Here is a 10,276-nt window from a genome sequence, read left to right as displayed (position 1 = left end):
CACTGCACCCTGCCCTATGGGCTGTTCATGGCCTACCCTAACATAACAGGTGTACTTGTAAAGCGCATGTTCACCTAGAAGGGTATCTTGGCGCTGAATAGCAGATGTTTATTGTTACCCAAATGTACTCATTTTATCCACCTCACAAGGATGAAAGGTTGAGTGGGCCCGCCGGAATGTGAACCTGTGACCATGAGGTCAGGTACAGGCCCCTAATGTGGACGCATGTTGGACATGGCCCTTCCTACGAGGATTTTTTTAAACCTTTTCACTTTTTGTCCTCCTGGTTTTTGCCAACTCTCTTGTCCCGACCTTAGAACTCTGGACACTTTCCCACTGTGCTGCAGCGGGAAAGTGTGCGTGCCCTTTCTGCACATGTCAGGATAGGATGCTTACTTGAGTGGGTTAGTTGTCATTCCTGTGAGTGCCATGTAAAAAGGTAAACCATATACCCATGGTGGGTGCACATTGCCTCTGTGGTAAGCCTGACTACTCAGTGCCAAGCTACACAAGGTTGAGCACAGGTTATACGGTGTGTGCAATCAAACGCCCCTGTCCGGAGTGGTCGGTCCTGCCTGGCTGCGGCATCACCTTAGCCAACCAGAAAGTGTCAGCTCCAACAACAAATTAGTCCACAAAGTCCCCAGACCCTAGTGGTGTGCCTGGCAAAAGGTCTGTTTTGCCAGGTTGAAATGTCAGTTTAGCACTACACACACAGGCTGCAATGGCAGGCCTTAGACATATTTAAAGTGTGACTTAAGTGGGTGGCACAATAGGAGCTGCAGGCCCACTAGTAGCATTTAATTTACATGCTCTGTGCACATGTAGTACTATTTTACTACGGAATTATGAGCAATTTAAATATGCCATTTAGGAACAAGCCAATATTACCATGTTTAAGGGAGTGAGCACACACACTTTAGCACTGGTTAGTCCTAAGGCCAGCAAAAACGAGATCAGCAAGAATGGAGGAGGAAGGCAAAAAGTTTGGGGGAATACTACCTAAGGCTGACAGGTCTAACAACTCTGTTGACTGATGGTAAAGTAGGTGAGTGAGCAGGACTTTCTGATGACCAATTTTCATGTATCCCTCCAGTGCCTTGTATGTTAGGAGGCAGGCCTTTCAGATCACCAGTTTTCATACCATCCCTTCAGTGCCTGGTATGGTAGGTGTCAGGCCTTTCAGCGCACCAATTTTATTATGATCTCTCCATTGACAGATTCGGCAGGTGGGCAGGTGGGCAGGAATGCCTTTCAGCGAACCAGTTTTTACATGATCCCTCAAGTGCCTGGTATGGTAGGAGTATGCCTTTTAGCACATTAGTTTTCATATGATCCCTGCAGTGACTTGTGGCACTGTAGGTGGGGAGGTGATTATTGAACCACAGAGTGTGGTTGTTTCAGGCAGCCTGAAAGCTCATCAATTTTTAGGATATCTAAGAGCGGCTGTAACTCGTTGTAGTCCACAGTGAGTAGATGGACTTAAAAGGCCATGCCTTGCTTTCAGGTAAGGGTCCTCCTGGTTCAGTATAGGCGCGTGTCAGGATCCCAGAAAATCTAAACCCTTCAATCTGCCTAACTTACCAAAAACAAACTTCAGCAAGTCCTGTGAGATCGAAGGTAAAGGGCATTACTTGGAGACAAGCTTGGAGATTATATCTCTCCAAGATGGCCGATCATGCATGCAAGTCACTGTTCTAGTCTTTCCCCGTGCGCACGCTGAATTCCATAAAAAGCGCTCGCCTTGGAACCTCGGCGCACTTCACCTGAGAATTCTCCAGAGGCTTACTTCATCTTGTATTTCCTGTCGGATAGCTAGTGTAGTTATGGAATTTCCATTGTTGGTTCCGTCCTGTTTCCTTCCCGTTCGTGTTCCCTATTCAGAGGAGAGCTGTTCAAGTGTTGCGCTGCGCTCTGGCTTCCCTCCGTTGGAGCGGTGTTTAACCAGTGGTGCATGCGTAGTGAATTTCTGAAGAAGTCCGCCATTGCGCAATACAGCGATACTTCCTACCGCCACTGCGCAATACTGAGACGCTGCCTCGTAGTGTTTCAGCGTCGGACAGCTGGAATACTAGAGTCTTGGATTATCGAGTGGAGCTGTAATAGAAAACCTCTCTAGAGGACACCCAAGGTCATTGAAACTACTGAGTTGCCGGAGAGAACGAACATAAAAAGAACGTCAGGAAATCTCTACGAGCTTCTTGAAGAGAACAATAAGCTAAGTACTATGCATAGACTGTTATTATGAATATATATTAAATTACAGAGAAAGAATAAGAAAAAAGGACAAGAGAATAATTACCAAGATAACAACCGAGTTAATATTAGAATTTGAAATAACAAGAGAAAAGCAATAATCAGTAGACAGGGTATGTATTGCAGATAATAGAAAATATAATAACAAGTGAGAAAAATACAGGAGGTATTAGATTGTTATCTCTTAATCGTCACATAAACTACACCATACAAGGAAGAGCAGATTAATACTTGGAATTGCTGAAAAAACATTTGAAGACAGTAGAAGAGAAGCAAATGTCCTAGGTTATTCTGGTATGTAGAATAGAATAGAACCACAATAGTATTTAGATAGCATGTAAATGAATGTTAAGCATTGTTGTTTATAGTTTCCAGAATCTTCAGCCAGGAAAATCACCTGAGAAGTAGAGGATCGGAAGCGGACAACGTGAGGCAGTTTGTTTGTCTTCTTTATTATTTTATCTACTCCCCCTTCCCCTCCTGGGAGAAGCCCCTAGGTATTGATAAATAGTACCAGGGGAACTCCTGGGCGGGGCATTGGGAAAAGGCATCTCTGCTTCTGTGCAAGTACTGAAGCACAGCTGACATAGTGAAGTGCCCAAGTATTAAAACTTGCACCTGAGCAGAAATGGCAGAAGGCTTAGAATGAAAAAATGTAGGAGAAATTTTAGGTCTGATTCAAAAGGAATTAACTGCGGTCAGAGAAGAAAACAGAGGGTTGAGGCAGGAAGTTATGGAGGCTAGGAGAGAAACAGTTGAACTGGCAGCTAGAATAACTGACATAACTCAAACCTCAAGTCAGAGATTTTCGGAAACAGCAGGGGAGACCTTGGGCTCTACATCCAGATTAGCAACACACGTAGTACATTCACTGTCCCCTGTGATTCCTTTAGCACCACCAGAACGATTTAGTGGCGATCCCCAGAAGGCCCAAATGTTTTTGACGCAATGTTCATTGCACTTTGTGTCGTCCTACGATTTTTCCAGATGCACAGTCCCGCATGGCCTTCATCTTGTCTTACCTCAGTGGCGATGCTGCCAACTGGTCAATGCCATTAGTTTCCAAGGATGACGCTCTAGTATATAATCTTGAGGATTTAAAAAAAGAATTTCTTCGTATTTTTGATCGGCGGAAAATATCGCAGGCCACAGATAATGAACTCCTTGAACTGAGACAGGGCAACAAGGATCTGTGGCGTACTTGGCCCAATTTAACAAACTGGTGGTAGAAACGGATTGGCCAGAAAGCATAAGAGCTGCCGTCTTTTACCGAGGACTCAAGGATGAACTCAAGGATGTTCTAGCCCAAATTCCAAATCGCCCTACAGATATTTCGGCCCTAATCGATTTAGTTTTGGACATTGATTTTAGACAAACTGAGAGAAAAGGAGAAAAAAGAATTTAAGTTCAACCCGCCATGATACGATAGAGCCAGAATAGATTCGACAAAAGTAAGTGAAAGTCAGTCAGGGGTGGAGCCAATGCAAATTGGAGTCGTCGTGGTCCCTTAACTAAAGAAGAAAAGGATGAAAGACAACAGAATAATTTGTGCATGTAGCGGACATTTCGTGAGAATGTGTCCAAAGAAGCCAAATATAATCTCTAAGGAGGGATGAAAACTTCAAGCACCACCAGTAAATGGAGTTGGACTGGTGGCTACAAAGAAAAAATCAACTCCAGAGGAGCATTTCTTGGACAATATCTTACAGTCATCGTCTCCCCATCTAGTGATATCTATGACATTGAAATTCAGAAATGTAACCTTGACAGAAGTTTCGGTTATGCTAGATTCAGGGGCAACCGGGAACTTTTGTGACTTGAAATACGCCATGAAAATTGGTTTGAAAGCGATCCAAAAGTCTAAGAGTGAACCGGTGAGAACGGTGGATGGAACCAATCTTTCTTCAGGACCCATCACCAGCCACACAGAACAAATCGAAATGACCTTTAAAGAAAACCATAGAGAGATTATACAATTTAATCTCATAGACGCCCCCCAATTCCAGATCATATTAGGATTACCATGGCTCACAGAGCATAACCCAAGTATCAATTGGGAAACCAGAACAGTGAAGATGGATTGAGATTTCTGCAAGGAAAATGTTTGTGATTCTACAACTAGATCAAGAGAACCTGGTCCAGCCTCACTTTTGAGTCAACAAGATCTATCAGTTTTTGTGATTCACACAAGTGAAATTCCACCTGAATACAAGGAATTTGAGGATGTATTTGATGAAGTCGAAGCAGAAAGACTACCGCCACATCGATCTTTCGATTGTCAAATTGAGTTGGAGCCCGGAACAAATCTACCATGTAGCAGAGTGTATGCTCTTACAAAAAATCCCCAGTCTCATCACCGTTGTTTTTCGTTCCTAAGAAGGAAGGCGAACTTAGAACGTGCATCGACTATCGAGCAATAAACAAGGTGACCATCAAGAACAGATACCCTCTACCACTCATCTCGGTACTCTTGGATCAGGTGAAGGATGCACAAATCTATACTAAATTGGACCTTCGGGGTGCTTACCACCTGATCAGAGTCAAGAAGGGGGACGAGCGGAATACGACCTTCAGGACTAGCATGGGATTGTATGGATACCAAGTAATGCCTTACGACTTATGTAATGCACCAGCTGCCTTTCAGCACTTCATCAACAGTGTTTTGAGGGAGTGCATAGACCAGTCCGTCATAGTCTATATCAATGACATTTTGATTTATTCAAAATCAGAAGAAGAACATCCAGATCAGGTGAGAAAAGTATTACAAAGATTAAGAGAAAACCGTCTGTATGTTAAACTGGAAAAATGTCAGTTTAATGCAAAGGAAGTAGAGTTTCTCGGGTTCGTTCTTACGCCTTCAGGAATAACGATGGACAAAAAAAAAGTAGAGGCAGTTTTGGACTGGAAATCCCCGAGGAATGTAAAGGAGTTACAAAGCTTCATAGGCTTTGCTAATTTCTATAGAAGATTCATGAATGAATTCTCGCACAAAATAATACCTCTCACTAGGCTCCTAAAAAAGGGGATTTAATTTGATTGGACTGAAGAAGCTGAAAAGGACTTTCGACAATTGAAACAAGAGTTTACATCCGCACCTGTTTTATTACATGCCGACTCCACAGAACCTTTCTATCTGGAAACAGACGCTTCAGATTTAGCTATTGGTGGGGTCCTCTCTCAAAGAAACAAAAGAACTGGACAACTTCATCCTGTGGCTTATCGATCCAGAAAATTGACTCCGGCTGAAATTAATTATACCATTACAGAAAAAGAATTGTTAGCCATCAAGGATGCGTTCAAGGAGTGGTGACACTATTTAATGGGAGCCAGACATACTGTAACGGTGTTCACAGACCATCGAAACTTGAAATTTTTGACATCAGCTAAGACCCTTACTCCACGTCAGCTCAGGTGATCGCTGTATTTTGCGGACTATGATTTCGTGATCACCTACAGACCCGGGACAAAAAATGGAAAGGCTGACGTCCTGTCCAGACTGGATACTGATCGAGAGGAAAAACAGCAAGAGCCACAAACGATCATTCCAGAAGACAGAATAGTAGCGGTAGTAAATCAAGAGTCAATCGAAGAGAAAATCAGGAAGGCCATGTCACATGAAAAAATGGAAGAATGGGTGAAACAAGCTCCGGAACGAGAAATTCGACAGGGCTTGCCATTCCATACTGGAAAAAGGTACTTGTCTAATCAGGAACTACGACAATTGATCCTAGAAGAGAAACATGACAGCAAGCTGGCGGGTCTAAGGGAATTTTGAAAACTGAGGATTTGGTGAAAAGAGAATTTTGGTGGCCACAAATGTCTAAAGATATAGAATCCTATGTGAGGACATGTGAGGTCTGTGCTCGGGGAAAATCGGAGAGACAATCCCCTAAGAGTTTGCTACAACTGCTGCCCATTCCCCCACATCCATGGCATACAATCACAATGGACCTAATTGTCAAAGTCAAAGTCAAAGTCAAAAAGCTTTATTTCGATAAAAAGTCATTATCATAAAAGCAGAACCACATATATAAACATACAATTTGAGTAAACTTTTTTTTTTTAAAAAGAGAAATTATGTATCTCTACTCCAAACAATAGTTTCAGAAAATATTTACTCAGTATAACCAGTTAGTTTTTAAAAAAAAGGTGATCAATTAAAACAACATTTCCGGTTAGCAGAGTATTTACCTAAAAAAAGAATTAAACAGATTGTTTTAGCTTTTTGGCTCGAATAGCCCAGGCCCAAGATAGAAATTTGGCTAGGGCACAAGCATAGGGTACATAACTGTCCGAAATAAGTATCCTAATTGCCACATCATGACTCCTAGTTCCCAGCTGTCGGCATAGGTTTTTCAGCCAAACCCTCCTTGGATTAGCATATTCGTCACAGACAAACAAAAAATGTGCTAATGTCTCTGGTTTAACAAGGCAGGATGGACATAAATCAGATTTGCCTATGCAGGATTTCCATCTTTTAGTAAAGGTGTTCAGTGGTAAAGTACCCGTTCTAAATCTAAAATACAAGGCCCGAGCAAAGGGTTTTCCAATTGTGTCCAAATAGGGTTCCCGCCTGGGACAGTCTTTGAACATCAGGAAGTCCACTGTTAGTCTGCCAAGAGACGCACTAGAATGTCTTTGAGAGCAAATCCAGTCCCGATAAAGCTTTTTAAGTGTTTGCTTTGGAGGTGAGGTTCTACTTAGCCATGATTCAAGTAGGCCCAACTTGGTCAATAGAGTTTTCATGTCTTTTAGCCATTTGATTTTATTCCAGCTCGGTGATGACATAATTTCTTTAAGGCCTCTGGCATATCCACTGAGTTCTTCTACCCGCCAAATACGGGCCCATAATAATAGCGGGCGAAATTTCGCAATTTCGCCAATCTGGGTACAGCCAAGGTCCATAAATAAAGGAAGTGTTGGGGTGCCTTGTGGAAGGGACATTATTTGTCTGCAAAATTTGTTCTCAGATCTTTGCAGAGCGTCAGTAGACGAAAAACCCCAAAGTTCTGCTCCATAGAGGGCAGAGCTGATGCCTTTAGCTGTGTAGATATCAACGACTGTTTCTATTGGCTTTGTTGAACTGGAACGTTGCTCTCTCAAAAGGGCGCCTGTAATCCTTTTGTGGCTAAGGAGCATTTTGTCTAGGTGTGGTGTCCAGTCCATTTTGTCTGAAAGGCGTATCCCGAGGTAAACAAAAACTTTTACCCTTTCCAGGAGCTCAGTGTTTAGGGTAGGGGAACGCACATGCTGTTTCGGAGGATTGAGGACAAGGTACTTCGTTTTGTTGGTATTTATTACCAGGCCTCGATCAGTACAAAATGATTGGAAATTGTCCAAGAGTCTCTGGAGTCCCATTGGGGATTTAGAGATTAAAAGTGTATCATCCGCGAAGAGGAGGGTCGGTATGCGTTCGCCAGCCAGGGATGGCTTGTCAGATGGATGTTTGAGAAGATGCTCAACCACCCCATTGATATAAAGAGAAAAAAGGGTGGGAGCCAGAACACATCCCTGGCGGACCCCTCTCTCTACCGGAATGCTGCCCGTTTTCTCCCCTCCAGGGCCCCACCTGACTTGGGCAAAGCTATCCTGGTGTAGTCTGACTAATAGGGATAGTAGATAATGTGGCAACCCCATATCAGCCAGTACTTTCCATAATAGGTCCCTAGGAACAAGGTCAAAGGCAGTCTTTAAATCGATAAATGCGAGATAAAGACTGCCCTTGCCTATCACCACAACCTTCCAATAAACCATCATGAGCCTGAATGCTTGCTCAATCGTTCCAGTGCCTACTCTGAAACCAGCCTGGAAGTCGGTAAGGATTTTGTTTTCTTCTACCCAGTTAAGGATTCTGAGTAAGAGAACTTTACCGACAACTTTCTGACTGATATCTAGCAGACTAATCGGCCTATAGTTAGATGGGTCATCCCTTGAACCTTTCTTGTGAATGGGGACCACCTCCGCCCCCTTCCATGATGAGGGAATGGGGGCACCCCTGCAGATGGCAACAAGGAGGGAGTGAATCAATTTACCCCAATTAGCACTATCGGATTTTAACAGATCCCCGGGAATACCATCTGGTCCAGCCGCTTTTTGTGGAATAATAGAGCTTATTGCATATTCCACCTCCTTAAGTGTAAAATCAGAGTCGCTGGGGCAAGGCATATAGTTAATATAAGGAGAGGATATAACAAACCCTCTCCCATTAGGTCCGTTATGACAGGAGTAAAGTTTGGAGAAGTGAACCTCCCACGCCTGACTCGGAATGCTACAAGTTATGAGATCACTATCTGGTCTATTACGTGCCCTTATAGTGTCCCAAAAACATTTGGAATCTTTTTTCATGCTTGCTTCTTTAAGGGTTAACCAGTAGGCATCTTCCCACTCCCTTTTAGCTAGCCACAAGGCCTTTTTATGTTCTCTTCTGGCTATTTGAATTGATGGGGGGGGACTTCCCTTTAACTGCCTCAATTAAACGTGACTTGGCCTTTCTGCATGATGCAGAATACCAGTCATGCCTGCCTTTGGGTTTAGATAAGGGTTTGGATTTCCCTATAGACCCTTGTGACCAAAAAAGGTCTCCTATAGTTTTTATGGCTACTTCAAAAATAGTAGTAACCTTGTCTGCTGCCTTAGTTAAGTCTATGGAGCCAATTTCGTCTTGTGTGCCTTTAACCACCTCGGATAATTTATCAATGTTACACATGATCTTATTCCACTTAAGGCGCCTTCCACAAGAGGAAACAATAATCTCCTGTGGGCAACTCAGTGGTACTGACGGCGCTCCAGTGGACCAAAAGTTTGTTAAAGTTAGAGAAAGTGAGTTGTGGTCGCTCTCTACGGTGGAAATAACAACCATATCGATAACCAAACTCCAGAGTCCCTGGTCCAGCAGAATATAGTCGATCCTTGTGGAGTGACCAACTCTGTTGAAAGTAGGACCTAATTGTAGACTTAGCCTCAGACCAAGGCTACAACACAATACTAGTGTTCGTAGATGCCTTCACCAAGATGGCCCATTTTATTGCCCTAAAGAAAACCCCATCCACTAAGGAATTAGCCATTCTTGTCAACACACACATGGAATTCCCAGGGTGATAGTCTCAGATAGGGGTTCCCAATTTCTATCTCATTTCTGGAAATATTTATGGAAGGGTTAGGTGTAGAAACTAGGTACTCCACTAGTTTTCATCCAGAAACAGACGGGCAAACAGAAAGGGTGAACCAAGAGCTAGAACAGTATTTGAGATTGTACCTACTAGATCAAAACGGGGTTTGGCCAGAGTACCTTTATGCAAAAAATGTCTCAACAGGGTTCTCTCCATTTTACTTAAATTATGGAAGACACCCAAATTCTTCTGTGAGTGAAAGTGAAATTTCAGCCCCAGCAGCTCAAGATTTAATAAAAAGATTAAAAGACCTTCACCAGAAAGCTACATAGAATCTAATTAAGGCTAAGGAAAATTACAAGAGATATGCAGATAAAAAGAGGAAAGAAGGTCCAATCTTACAAATTGGTGATAAGGTATGGTTAAATGCAAAAAACCTTAAGTTGAAAGGAGTTCATAAATTCCAACCTAGATTTATAGGTCCTTATCAAATCGAAAAAATAATAAACCCAGTGACTTATCGTTTGAGATTACCCAAAGGGATGAAGATCCACCCAGTCTTCCATGTCTCTTTGTTTTTTTTTTGTTTTTTTTTTAAACCTTTATTTGCATCAACAGGATAGACATGCGTGGGCCCACAACCAATCCGGCCGGCCACAATTCAAAAAATGATCAAAAGTCAAAATAAGCAACACAAGGCCAGCTGACAGGCAGGCAAACATATTTAAAACAATGGTAAGGAAAGGACAAGCGACATTAACGGCCCAATATCAGGATCAATGAGGTCCATTTTATAATAGGGGACAAGGCTCATGGCAGATTCATAAAATACGGAAAAAACAATAAACAGAAATACACCCACGCCAAAATGGGAAGAGGAGGGGGAAGGGAGGGGGGACACGAGTCGGTCG

This window comes from Lissotriton helveticus, chromosome 2_1, assembly GCF_964261635.1.
Source record: "Lissotriton helveticus chromosome 2_1, aLisHel1.1, whole genome shotgun sequence".
NCBI lineage: Eukaryota > Metazoa > Chordata > Amphibia > Caudata > Salamandridae > Lissotriton > Lissotriton helveticus.
This window is presented reverse-complemented; position numbering follows the sequence as displayed.